The following is a 14513-nucleotide window of genomic DNA, read 5'->3' on the forward strand; positions in this document are numbered from 1 at the left end:
ATCCATGGACTTATACTGTGTGTATGAGAGTTTTTGTCTTTGTTTTCTTGCACCCGTTATTACAGGGAGAAATGCCATTCCAGAATGGAAAGCACAGGTGAATCTGTCATGATGTTTGGTGGGGATGTCCATGGGTGAAGCTGGATTTGCGCTCACTACCTTTTATGGAAGATAATTAGTGGTGGAAGATTATTAATCCTAGAAGTGGTTTAATTGCTTTCCCTTTCTAAGTTCTTTCTATATTTGGACTTGGCTTATTTCTTGAGTCAACAGGTCATGGTTTTATGGACATAGCTGCCTACAACCGGTGTAGGAATCGGTGTATACAAGTAGAGCTTCACTGTCAGCAATGGGCAAAGCAGGAGTCCGGAGGAAAAGAGTTGAAAGGTGAGAAAAGCTGTAATACATATGAAGCAAGTGTCTTGCACAACAATATCCTTCTATGTGAGAATTACAAACTTTTTTGAAATTCTGGAAAAGGACCAAACTAGTGAAAATCTACAGATGGATGGAATGGAGGTGGGGGGAGTGTTATTTGTATAAGAGCGGTAACTGTATTCTCCACTTTGCTGTGGAATGGTCTGGTGATCTTAGTTCATTGTTCAGGTGGATACATATGAGCCATTGTTTAAGAAGCCTGGGATGAAATATGCTAGAAAATGGGAAGACACAACTGTTAGTGGAGTCCAAATGAAGTGAGTTACACTGTTCTGCTTGCCTAGGGATGACTTAATGTTAAGAACGGACATGCTTAGCATCAAAATAGCTTAGTTTGTTACACCTTGAATGGGAAAGAAGGAGGAAGAGAGAAAGCTCTGCCTGCAAAATGCAAAAAAGCAGTTTGATATTGCAGCTATGACATATCCTCCATTGTACACGTTAATCAAAAAACATGAGGTGCTTTAGCACTTATGAATAATTCAGGCCACTGAGGGGAGGCCATTAGACACTGACCCAACGCAAGCCTGGTCCCATCAATCTCTGTTTCTGAAGGAAGCCCAGGCAGTGGCAGCATCCTTTTGAAAGAACCAACACAAGACACTTTTGATTTGCAAGCTAAAGTGGCCCTCAAGTAAGAAAATAAATTCCAACACAAAATGACATGTGAGTTTTATTAAGTCAGCATCGTCTAGCCTGCATTATTTAATAGTATGAGCTACTCTGACCTCTGTGAAGAGTTAAATTGCATGAGCAGAATAAAGTATGCTTCAGTTTAGCTCCAGAAGTCAGTCAAGAGTTAAGGTAGAAACAGTCCGGCAAAGCTGGATTTACCTACTATTTATGTCCTGGAGTAACAAGTAGGTGAAATGTAAAATCTCAGGTCCAGCTAAGTGTTGCAAAAAAGATCAGGTGCTTCCTTTCAGTACATTTGGTTGACATCAGCTCTGAAAAAGCTACAAGAACAGGTTAGGGGTTTTTTTGGGGGTGTGGGGGGGGTGCGGTGTGCAAAGAAACCCTTCTGGAAGCTTTTTGGCTCTGACTGGGGTAGGAAACTTGCCAGAATCCATTCTTTCCTGATATTTTGGGACGTGTGTTCTCGACATTAGTAGGAAAGCTGCAGTTTGGAAAGCAAAAAGCTGTACACAAACACAATGAGAAAATGGATTTTATTTTTTTCCATACTATTAATGTTTGAAGATTGCAATTTTTATTATCAGTCCAGAAGGAATTGGGAACTTCCAAAGTTTTGGTATGAAAGGAGGAGTGCCACATCTAGGAGTGGCCCATAGCTGGGGGATATCTTCACCTGATGTGGGAGATAGAGGTTTTAGCGTCTGCTATTGGTCTGCATTTCTAACCGCCTCCTAATTCTCTGGATTTGATTAGAAATCTTGCACTTCATAATGCTTCCTTAACAAGAGTGTCATTAAAATGGCTATATTCTGAAAAACAACAGTTTTAGCAGATGTTCTTTTTCTGCTGAGGGAAAAAATGACAGTGTTTAAGACTTTTTTTTTTTTTGAAAGTAAAGATGTGTGAAACTCTTCAGTCCAAAGTTGGGTTTTTCCCCCTAAAAATGTTCATTTTGCTGGTTTATTTTGGCTGCAAATGTTTTACCTTAAGTTCTAAATGAAATGTTTCAGTGTGATGTTTCAAATGGACATTTCATTTTAGAATTGTCTGTACATTTTTTTTGTTACAGATAAGAAAATCTGCTCTTGCTGATGAGCTCTTTTTTTACCTCTTTCATTCAGACAGGAATGTGGAAAATCAATTATTCACACAATTCTATTTGAGTGAAGGCTTAGGTCAGGTTGGTTCTTACTTTACCCTGCCATTCCAATTATTTTATAATATATGCAAATTCCCTTTGGCTCTTTGGCTCTCTGATAGTCTAGTCTGTCAAACGTTGGCTGCCTAATTGCATTAAAAATGAGACTCATCAAGCAAATCAGATGCAATTCTACCCTTATCAGTTCTAATTGTTACGAAGGCTCACTCAATTGTTAGAAGGACCCATCCTTTGATACTACTTTTTCCTTTTTTATTTTTTTTCCCCAACAGATAAGGACTCAAGATAGTACAACTCAACTCCTAAGAGCAGAATGTAAAGCTATCTTTAAGCTCTGGGTAGTTTCCCTACCAGAAATGTGTAAACTAGACTCCCTAGTAAGACCAGAAAGAAATGCAAGGCTTCATGAGATGTCAGCTGGAAGCCTATGCGGAAGGGCCCCAACTCGTGCTGCTGAGATTGAGCACAAAAAGAGACTTTGTGCTCAGTAGTCTTGAGCTCCTGCTCCTGGGCACAGGCAATCACGGCTTACAATGAAACAACTTAAGAAGTTCTGAGCCTGAGGATGGGGCTCTGAGTCACTTGTTTCCTTCAGTAGCAAAGCCATTTCCCCAGGGATTTCAGTTTCACAAGCCCAAATCTACTCTGTGGATTAAGGAATCCCATGATTTGGACCACAAGAAGTTTTTTATTTATTTCGGATACAATTAAGGGCGAAGAAATTTAGCGTGTAATTTGCTGGCAAGCTGCACCCTTCACCTCCCCATTACCCCCTAACCCTTATGCTTGTTTTCCGAACTTTGGGTAATGATGAAACACAAGGGAGACGTGAATTATAACTTGTCTGTGGCTTGGCTAATGAAGAAGGAACAGACTTTGTTTCCATCTGGACTGTGGTTTTATTTATTTTCTCCCCTTTACTTTAAATAAAGGAAGTTGAATTTCTTTAAAAAAAGTTACTGCACAAGTAAATTAACCTGAGTTTACTGGTAGTGAGTGTGGCTCCTGAACAACCTTTGTCTAAATGAATACTTGTTGCTTATATAAAGTGCCTTAACATCGGGAGAACATCTTCAAGATGTGCAGCATCTTGTAGAGTTATGAGGGTTTGCTTACAGGAGCAGCTTGCTGAACACTCGCTGTGCAGGAACTTTTTATGTATGGCCTCTGCCTGTGTTTTCTTCCTAAGTGAGGCATCCAAACAATTGCTTCTGCAGTGGAAAAAAAAGGGGCTTTAAGTGTAAGGAAGCCCTAGACTGGGAGCTGAAAGAAGCACTGGCATCCCCTGCATCCCCATAGGAGATTGGTTGTGCAGCTATGTAATGCTACAGCTAGAAAAGCTGATAATTTCCTTTTTAATTTAGCTTCTTCCAATGAGCTGAGAGCCACAGCTAAATGCTTTGTCTTTGCAGGTTTTCCAAAAAGGTACAAGAGGCTGCAAAGACCAGCATCTGATAAGTGGAAATGAAAACACAAGTTGAGTGACTAGCAGAGACAAAGTGAGGACAAGACCAATTAGCAGCAGTTAGGTGGCTTACAGTATTTCAGGATTAACTTCTAGCGGCATGGGCTACTACTATTCCTGGGCAAATGTCATTAATTTGACATAATCTAATTCTTCCTCAATCCACTGATGTGCTTTGCTGGAGCTTAGGGGATTCCCTGCTGTCTCCAGGAAGGCTTGTGGTGGCTTTTGGAGCACTGCAGTGAAGGGTGAGGACCACTTCCACATCACAAAACCTCAGCACCAGCTGTAATATTTTTCTTAATCTTCTGACAAAATTAGAAATCAATTTGCAGCTAAGTTGTAGGAGATACAAAGGAGCAGTTGGACAGGCTTCTTTTACGTTTTTCTTCTGCTTTAAAATGACTGTGAATCTCCACAATACGTTTCCATGTGTTCTTAGACCATAACATTGGAAAAATGTACATATGGCTCTAGCCTCAACAGGGATGGTGTGAAAATAGAGCTAGAGTAGGGGGAAAAAAAAAAAGCTCTACACCCCAAGTGGGAGAAAGAATTTCCTTTTCTGTTGTATGTAGGAACTTGAGTCTGTTTTCCTTGGGTGAAATTTACCCCTGGAGGACAGGAAGCCCACCAGAAATCCTACTGACGTCCTATTTTGAGGAATCATTTGAGTCTTCTCTGAGCAGAAAGCCAGAACACAAATTCCATCTTGTTCTCATTATTTGTCCCATTGAATGTTATTAGGACCTGTTGAAAAATGTTATGTTTTACTTTTCTTTGGGCTTTACATTCGCTTTTTGAGTTTTTTGCCTTGTTGGAGGTAAAGGCCATTTAATTTCCAGTTCAAAATCTGCAGCACACAGAACATGCATGCCACCTCGCAATTATGCACACCCACGCCTCGCGCATCAACGCATAGTTTTCGGGGGGAGGGGGAGAGGATTTTACTTTTGTTCTTTCTCAGATTGATTTTTCTCTAACATAAGATGTGTAGGCAGAGAGGACGCAGCTGTTGGAGCAGTAGAAAACTGAAGACACGCAGTAATGGACTACAGTAACATACCTTGTCTCCTGTCAGTCCTGTATGTGTATTATGTCATGCTTGCTGTCTGCTTCTCTTAACAGAATAAAAAAAAAAGATATCCAGGAAGGAGTCATTTGTTTAAACACAAGCATGAGGAACAACTGGATGCCTGTGTCTGGCCCTTCCTTGCTATCATGTCTGTGAGGCCCCTAATGCATTAGATCAGATGTGAAGTCTTTCCTTTTTGTTTTCCCTTTTGATAAGATGACAAACAGTTTGTCCTATATTCAGTAACTGATGTATTTAAATGCCTTGGCCCGGCTCCTGAAGCTTGCTAAAATATATAATTCAATCTTATCAGATCCTGTTACACTGCTTCCGTGTTGACCATATGGTGGCAAAGTTCTGAGAAAGGAAATAGATTTAGGAAAGAAACAATGAGAATTGTTCCTGCTTCTGAATGATATATGGGGTTTACTTAGTTCCTACTGTTTCCTGAAAGGGTACTCTGGAGAGTAAATTACTCTGTTAATGGTGTCTAAAGACATGTGCCTAAAATAGCTTCTGTCCTACTGTTAATAAATAATCTGCAAACATGTCACACTTCTCAGCTTTTCATTATATTAGGGAGAATACAGACTTTTCAGTCCTGTCCCTGGGCGTGCATTTAATTTTATCTCGCTTCCCTCATATACCAATAAATATAGCACTTCTCCCAAGCTCTAATTCAAGGAAAAGACTTGCATAGATCATGTTTGTTTGTTTTGTTTTTTTTTTTTTTAAAAAAACCCACATAATTGTCTGGCCCCCAAATGAGACTGTGCCTTTTTTTCCTCTATTTTTTATTTTTGTTTTTGTTAACATGCCTGAGAGGCATTTTAAAAAAAGCTCAAACCTCTTGGAGTGAGGTCACAGGATTGTCTCAGACTTTCAGCTTCTGCTCCTTGATGAAATGAATTAGTGTGTGGGAGCCACATGTCCCATCACAAGCGCATATTGGGTGAACAAAGATCAAACTGCTGTCATTTTTTGGCTTACAAACAATACAGTACTTGCTGACACTGAAAAAATGAACAGACTGAAAGCACAAGCAAGAAAGGGGATTATCTTGATCTATGGATGCTTCTCTTTGGAATGCACAAACAGTACAGATGACAACCTCTTATAGCTACAGGGGGTTTTATTTTATTACTGACACTGGTCTAGACTGAGCAATGTTCCCCCTGTTCCTGTGTCACCCTAGCTGTGTAGCCGCTCTACCCTAGGAAGATGTGGTTTTGCTTCAGAGTTGTGTCATTTCTGCTCTTCCTCTCATCTCTGGTCGCTCTTGCCTTTGGACACTCTCGAGGTTTGTTTCTCTTCCACTGTCCATAGTCATCCTCTTTGCGACGCCTCTGAACTGGCAGCAGGTTTGGCAGGGAGCTCGGACACAGAGCTGGCTTCACTTCTTAGTGTTCTTCTTTCCTGTCCCCCAAGCAGGACACATGCAACCACCGCGAGTTGGGAGTCACCCTGGAGCGAGCATGTGGGTGTGGGTATGGCCATGGGGTCTGTGGGGCTCTGTCCGTTTGGGGATGGTGAAGTACAGAAGAGAAGGTGGCTGCAGTTCCTCCCAAGTTCTCAGGGCTGTTATGTAATGTTTATATTAAAAAAAAAAAAAAAAAAAAGTGTATTTTCTGTAGCTGAAAAACAACAGCACTTCTTATTGTCAAGGTTTCCTCCAGAAGACAGTATAATAAATTGTACCTCAAGATGAATAACAACTAGGCTAAAATTTTTGGGACTTGACCCAAAATTTTTCGTTTGTCTAGATAAGTGTGTAGATAAGGATTAATCTGTCCTCTGTATGAACATCTATATGAATGCTCTGGCTGATTTCATGATCTGATAAGTAAGAACTGGATGCAGAAGTCTTCCTTCTTTTCCTCTTACACTTTCCACTGCTTCCTTTAAAAAAAAAAAATTAAAATAAAAACTCTCTTCCTAAAAGATGGTTTAAATAGAGCTGCCATCTGACTTTGCTTGCATTTTGTCTTCTCTGGTGTCATCGCTCTGCTGGAAATTTGTATCACAAGATTCCTCATCTTATTGTAGTAGTGCAGAAAAGCATGTTCCAGTGACTGTGGCTGGGGAGCGCTGGGCTATCTTGCTCTCGTTGCTAATACTAACTGGTATCATCTTTGATCATCTACATTTTACGCCTTAATTTTGCCTTTCAAAATGTCAGACATGATCTCATCAGGAATCTCTTATGATGTGTTTTGGGGTGGGCAATCCCAGCATGTGCATGTCCTAAACGTTATTCTCAGCAGTAGTGAATTAGCTCAAGAAACTCGCTGCCGGAGGGCTTGAGCAAAGCTTAGCGGAGTTCAAAAACCCTGAACGTAGGGAGTTCACAGGACTGTCTAAAGGTATGTTACACCAGCAATAAACTAATATCGAACTGATGAATGTTAACTAGAAGCTTTTCTCAGGTAATTATCTATTTTTTGTGCTTTCCTCTGAAGCACTTTATCCTTTTCTGCAGAAGTGACAAGTATGCAGGGTAAGATGAGTTACTGAATTTATCCAGTGGGGCATGTCCCACCTGCACTGATGAAGCAGGCATGGGGAGATGGCTTGGAGTGCCATCAAAGTAAAAAATGGAAAACAAAAGTTCTACCTTTTGCAGCTGTTTAAGGTACTGCCTGGCTTTTCATCATTAATTCCTCCCTGAGATAAAATGACTAGGGCCTTAAATGTTTTTAAAATAGTTTACTGGCCTCATTGGAATAACTAAATTAATAAGATCATCAGCCACACTCACCTCTCTGCTAAACTAATTACAGTAAATCTACAAAGCAGAGAAGGAATAGGATTTAGGAAACTGTCGGTCTTGCAGAGCTTTTTTTTTCCCCCCCTCCATCATGCTGTTTTTCCCTGGCATTGCCCTTCATACTGATGAATAAAGGATGAAGCCCCAATGCTAGTTAAATTAGTGTATGTCTCTTCATTTCTAGGGCTTTTGCCTGGGTAAAGCCTAAAGTGACTTTATCTATGCTGAGGCTTTCTGGTGAAGAATCAGCAGGCAGGATTTCTTGGTCCCATTTTTGCCTTCAGCTAGCCATGGTACAGATCAAATCATCTTATGTCTCAAGATATTTCTTATCTGACAGCATTTAGGATCTGATTGTCTTGAGAATTTTGAGATGCTGGACACCGATTACTCGCTGGTTGCAGTTTACTTCCAAGTTTCCTAATGGGAACAGAAAAACATTTTATCTGAAGAGACCTGGAAAGTGCTTTGCAAATAGCAATTAACTGTCATGCCATTCTAATCTGTCAGCTGTCAACCTTGCAAGTTCTCTCCTGAATCCTTTGCCTGTGTATGTTCCGTGCCTGAACCTTGATTTAATACATGAGACATTACCATGGTGTTAGTAAAAATCCTCTCTTGACCCAGGGAGAAACGGGAAGTTTGGAGGTCACTTCAGTTTATAACATAAAGGGAAAGAGAAAGTTTTGTGGACCCCAGGTGGATTCCGAGTGAAAAAGGGGAAAGATAAGTCAGCATTTGGCTTTTTTTTTTTTCTCTTTTCCTTTCCAAATGGTTCTTTCTCTCTCCAGGTTTCAATGTGCTAAAGGAGGTGTAGGGCTTTGCACAGCAGAGCTGTGATTGATCGCTGCAGTCAAGGCTTGCAAATCTTTCAGGATGCCCCGGCTCGAAATAAGCTGCTCTCTCGGTGAAATATTTTAAACTGATCAATAACTGCTCCTTTTGCTTATAATTTAATTACACTCTGAGCAGTGGAAACAGGCAGTTGAGAGTTGATCTGATGTCTGTGGGCCTCTTCCTGCTCTGCCTTTGAGGAACGAGGTTAGATGGTAAGAAACATGAGGCATCGGTCACGCTGGCTTCCTTCCCATGTTCCACCAAAATCATCAGCTGCACCAGGATAAAATTGCATTAATGCTGCGGCCAACCAGTCTCCCAACATCTCAGTTTTATTGTCTCTTCTAACACCAAAATGCCATGTAGATGTTTAGCAGTCATTGAGCTTCTTTGCACCTCTGTTTTCCAGTTCCAGAGTAGGGAAATGATATTGATCTACCTTTGGGGGTGATGCAAAGGTTGATTACTATCTGCAAAGTATTTCTAGATTCACAGATGAAAAGTGCTTTATTTCTGTGTCGGGCTTAGAGGCAAGCTGCTTCTCTGCCGGGGTCCCGATCGGCTCATTTTGCAATAATCTCCCAAGTCGTTTTGTGGGTGTACAGTGCATGTATGTAGAGTGATACAGATATATTAATTATTACTGAATCCAATATGCTTGTACTAGCCACTGGATAGCCCAGTTTTTTAATTTTGCTATCATATCTCACTTAAAAAAAAAATTAAAAAAAATTAAGGTTTTTTTTACCCCCACTAATCCCCAGTCTGCAAGAAGATAATTTATTTTAGCATAGCATAAAAAGCTAAGGGGGTATTAAAGCAGGGAGGGTAGAGTGGGGATATCCCTGACTCTGGGGCTCACATGTAGTTTTATTTTTCTCAGTACTCTAGAGACTTCTAGGCACTGAAGTTTATAAGAGAAATGGAAATGGTTTGGTGCCCATAGTGGGCTCAGGAGAATGAGTAAGTCTGTTAAATTGGAAAGCTGACACTTCTGAAATAAGATTACTAGCAAATCAGGGAAACTTGTACTATTTAATGCACTCTGATGTGGGCAATTTAATTACGGCCGAGTGGCAGAGGGGAGAAGAAGAGCTGATGTTGTTAATGATACGTGTTAAGGAGCTGGGGATGGTAGTGGTGGAGTGTTCACGAAGGCCAGCCCTGCTCTAAAAGCTCCTATTTCCTCCAAATATTTAAATGCAAGCTATAATACTAATAGCTGTTTGTGCTCCCTTCCTGTTGCTTATTATCCTACAGGTAAAAGACACAAGGCCAATGGGCTGGGCTATTTGCCAGGGAAGTTTAATTAGAAAAATCTTTAATAGAGAAAAGGAAACATTAAGAGCAATGTATCTCTAGGAATGGATTACATTTTTTCTAATTATCCAGAAATATGAAAGCTGTGTGCAAGGGACTTACTGCAAGAATTAGCATGAGATTATGTAATCACCCATTTTAACAAGGACCAAAATTACAGAGCAACCATGGTCTACTTAAGGGTTGCTGCCACCAAGGAATGAACCGCATCTCACTTGGTTGGGGGGGGCTGTATCTGCTGGGGGCCTGATTTGGCAGCTTGTCCTCTGCGCTAAGCTCAGCCTGGAAGGGTGAAGAGCATCCTCTGTGCAGCGACGTGAGCAGCTACCTGAGCGGAGCTGCGGTTTCAGCATAGAATTTTGAAAAATTCATAGGCTGGTGGTACAAGCTCATGCCTTTTTGAACCAGCAAGAGCCTTTGATGCATTCAAAATGCATATTTTTTTTTTTTTAAAAAAAAGATATCTATTTCTTGCCTGTTCTGTTATACTGCTCAGCTGGCATCATAAAGGGCTGGTAAGGAATTGGGTGTAAACTGCAAGTGAGAGAACTGAGATTGCAAACTGAAATCAGATCTGTGGCCTTCGCTTTAATCATAAAATATCCCACTAAAACCAAACGCACACAAACTTCACTTTCAACCTGTTTTCTAGGGAGTGACAATTAGTTATTGCTCCAAGACATTTTTAAACCATTTTCTCCTTGCTCAGTTTCAGATTTTTTTTTTGCATATGAATAGTGGGGAATTCAGTACCAGGCAAGTTTTTAGACATCATCTTCTAGCATTATTACTATCATTTTGCTTCTCAGTAGTCCCTGTTCCTTGCTGTGGGTACGAATGTGCTTTGATTTTGCTGTTCTTGTAAGGACTATGTATCAGCATGAGGCCATCAGAGGGCATGTTATTCTCCCTGACTCGCTGGAGCTTGTTCTCTGTTTTGTTGGGATGCTATTCTCGAAACACAGCTGCAGTTTTATGGAAAATAGTTCTCTTTGCACAGATATTCATGAATTAAATCTTGCATATGTAATAACAAATTTTAACTTCTCGACAGGGTATTTCATTCCCTAGGGTTGCATAACCCTGTTGCACAGGTGCAAGAATTGGTTCATTTCTCAGGGAAATTTAGTCACCTCAGGGATGCATTATGTGTTACCTGCTAAATCCATCTATCTAGTTTCTTATTCTGAGCCTACTCTGTGCTTTACAAATGCACAAACATTTCCTTCCCACACAGCTTTACATTATCCATTGAAAATGAATTATGACTTCAACCCTCTAATTCACTTACACTATTTCCAAAGTTGCCTTATTGAATATTATCATCTTCTGCGCGTTCATGTTTTAATTTGCATTTGATTTAGCTCCCCAGACCTTGCAGACTGACCTTGATCATCCTTGGAAGAAGAAAAAAAATTCAACAGCAAGCTGACAACAATACACAAACCCATGCATCTATGTATATTAACGTTTAAGCTCTTATTTATTGTTTGAAGAAGGAAAGAAGGTTTCCATGTTTTAAACATACTTGCGTAGCTGGTGTTAACATGCGCTCTCTTTAGAGGTTGTGCTTCTGCTAGAACATTTGCCTCTCTGTAATGTTGAATTGCAGAAGCTTGAATCCTTCAGTCTGTGTCGCCTATGACTCTGCTGTGAGCAGTTTGTCAGCTTTTGTCTATACTCCAGTATTTCTGTGTCTGCAGCTTAGAAATTCCCTTTGGTTCCAGCCCTAGTGAAGTCAGTAGCAACTATTCTATTGCTCTTATGTGGCCACGATTTTACTGGTGATGGTAAAATAGCGCTCTTTCAGAATTTACTAGCGACTAGTAATGTTCCCAGAGTCCCAACAGAGCGTAGAAAGAACTGACCAGGTCATTCACACTGTGATCAACCTTTTTTCCCCATTTTCCTAAATATACGTGCTCTGTCCATGGTATTGCAACATTCATCGCAAGTAAATGTAACTGTCCATGGACTAAAACAAATACACGAATTTCTCACGGACTACAGGATTGCCAACTAAGATCTTCCGAAACGCTTTACAGAGTAAATAACATCACCTTCTCATGAACTATGTATACCTGGGTGGGACTCATCCAGGGGTTTTTCACTCCATGAATTGCCTGTGATCAGATCATGGTTTTTATGGGTTGTTGCCTATTCGAAGTTGCCAGACAAATGGTTTTGAGCAAATTTCAAAGCCTGTTCTGCTTGAAAAAGGTTTTCCGTGATTGCTTATTCACACAGCAGGTATGAAATTCCCTTATCCCTTCAATAGGTATTCAGTTAACCATTGCTTATGCTTTATTTCTGCATTCGTAGTGCGTAACTCTTCTAAACTACAGGAGAGGTTTCTTCTCCTGATAAAATTACCTCAGTTTTAAAATGAGGCCCACCTAGCCCATGAATCTTGTTTTCTGCTGTTTAAATACTGACTGGTAGAAACACTTGCAGAGCACACAGAATTACAAGGTAGAAGTGCTAAATCAAAATGTGTGTTAGAACATGCTTAAGCAATCCTGGATATCTTTCCTTCTGGATTCAAAGATCTGTAAAGACTATGGTGGCTGGATTGGGCCTGTCAAGGTGCAAAAAAAAAAAAAAAAAAAAAAAATCTCAGCACTTTTTGTTCCCTCCACTGATGACAGATATTCATGTGTATAATTCCTGGAGAAAACCTAACTCCATACAAAAAGCCCAAGTGGTTTCTTTCTTTCACATTCTTTTTCTACAATTTTTTTTTAAAAAAAACCTAAATCAAGCCATCCATCCCAGAGGATGAGAAAACAGCAGCTTTCCCCAAGATGAGCCTCTTTGACCCGATGACTGAGCACAGATTTTATGATACTGGAATGGCAGGAGCATGCCAGTTCTTGACTTGCTCATGGTCAGTAGCTTAGACCTTATCAGAAACTTATGCCAGTAGATGAAAGGCATCTTAATTTTTCTGTCTCTTCCAGACACATGACTGAGGTTATAGATGGATTATGGAAGAGATGAGTTTGATGGTTCTGTTTGGACACCTTGCTGTGTTTTTATTAAAACTTATTTCTAATAAAATGCAAAGAGGCATTTACATCAGCTGAGTTTGACCCGAAGACCTTGTAGCTTTTTGTGGAGACAGTGCCCTCGTATAAATAGCTGTTTGTTCATGCTCTTTCTCCTATTCATTATGGTCAAAGTCTGAGCTCATGTCTGTTTCTTAACGCACAAAGAGTCTATAAATTCAGGGATGCTTGAGTCATTCTTGAGTTTCATTAAGTGAAATGTTACATTATGATAAGACCAGGCAGTATGAATGTTTTTAAGCTTTTTAAGATCCTATCTCAGAAAAAAAGATTCTTTGGCTATTTTGAGCTCTGTAATTACCCACACAAATAAATCCTCGCTATTAAAGAAAAACAATATCTCCCATTACCAAAAAAGCAGCAAATAGGATTTAGCTTGTGTTGGAGAAGACATGCTGTCGGTTTTGTTTTTCATTACCAGAATAATTGTAGCAGATTTATTTAACCAATCATTCATCAGCTAGTTTACAAAAGCTCCTGGGGCTTCTGCAGTTGTTGGACAGTTGACAGAATTATTTAGCTGATAAATACAAAAGATAATTTGATTCAAGTATGATTTCTGCGGGACTGAGAAAAAAACAGCAGTTGTTTTGTCTCTTTGGATACAAAAAGGATGGAGAATTGGATCTTGCAGTATGAGCTAGTTTCACAGTTGGCCTCTGGAAATATCCTGCTATTTTAAAAATAATTTTAGTCATTAGTCCTGATTGTAATTAAATAAATATAGCTACATTTTGCACTAATTATGCCCTGAGTCCAATAAGGCACTTAACAGGTGCATGACTTTAGAACATGAATAATCCTGCCGGCTCATACGCTTATGGTTAGATCTGTGCACAACAGCTTGGTTCATCAAAACAAAATAAACACTGCAATCTCACTATAAGCAGTAAGTTTTAGGTGTGTGACTGAATTGCTTTGCCTGGATGGTGATGAAAAATAGCCTGTTAAGCTTTCCAGCGTGTACTTAATTTTACTTGATCCAGGTCTGTTGGAGTAAGATTCAGAGGGCTTCATATTTATAAGTTGGTCTGTGGTACAAATGACCTGATATAAATGCTATAACTTATTCTTGGTATTAATTCGTGTGGTACTTGTAATACTGAGTAACATTTTTGCTTGTGGATCAGACGACTTAGAAAAAAGCAAGATGATTGATCAGAAGTCTGGAAAACTTGAGAGAAGATAAGCTGAGGAGATGCTAGAGCCCTTGCCATTGGAGGTCTCTAAGAGCAGGGCAAATAGTACCCCGTGGATGGCAACTATGATCAGGCCCTTTCTGGGGTAAGGGATGAACAGGGTGACCTCTGAAAAACTCTGGCCTCTGGTTCCTGAACCCAAGTAAAGTTTTACTGGTATATATCTGAACAATTCCCATGCCAGTGGTTTTATCATTAAACAAATAGCACAAAGAATCCTGATTTTTTTTCCTTCCGTTTGTAAAAAGAAGTCTTCGAAATAAATGAAATGTGACATGAGCACCATGTTAAGTGGAGGCTTGTTTTTTAGCCAAGCAAATGTTTAATATTTATTTTCTTTGTCTTGTTGGAATCTTACCTCCCAATTGAAGAATGTTTTGTGCAGATTAACATGAAAATTAAATCTGACATTATTTCCTGACAAAAGCTGAGAAACTCAAAGGCTGTAATAGCATTGCAAAGTATCATTTTTTTTTTTCCCCTGCTCCAAAAAACCACACTTCCCAAATGGATTGGAACATGCTGGATAGAAGAAAACAGTGCAAAACA

The sequence above is a fragment of the Grus americana genome, chromosome 10 (genome assembly GCF_028858705.1).
Source record: "Grus americana isolate bGruAme1 chromosome 10, bGruAme1.mat, whole genome shotgun sequence".
NCBI lineage: Eukaryota > Metazoa > Chordata > Aves > Gruiformes > Gruidae > Grus > Grus americana.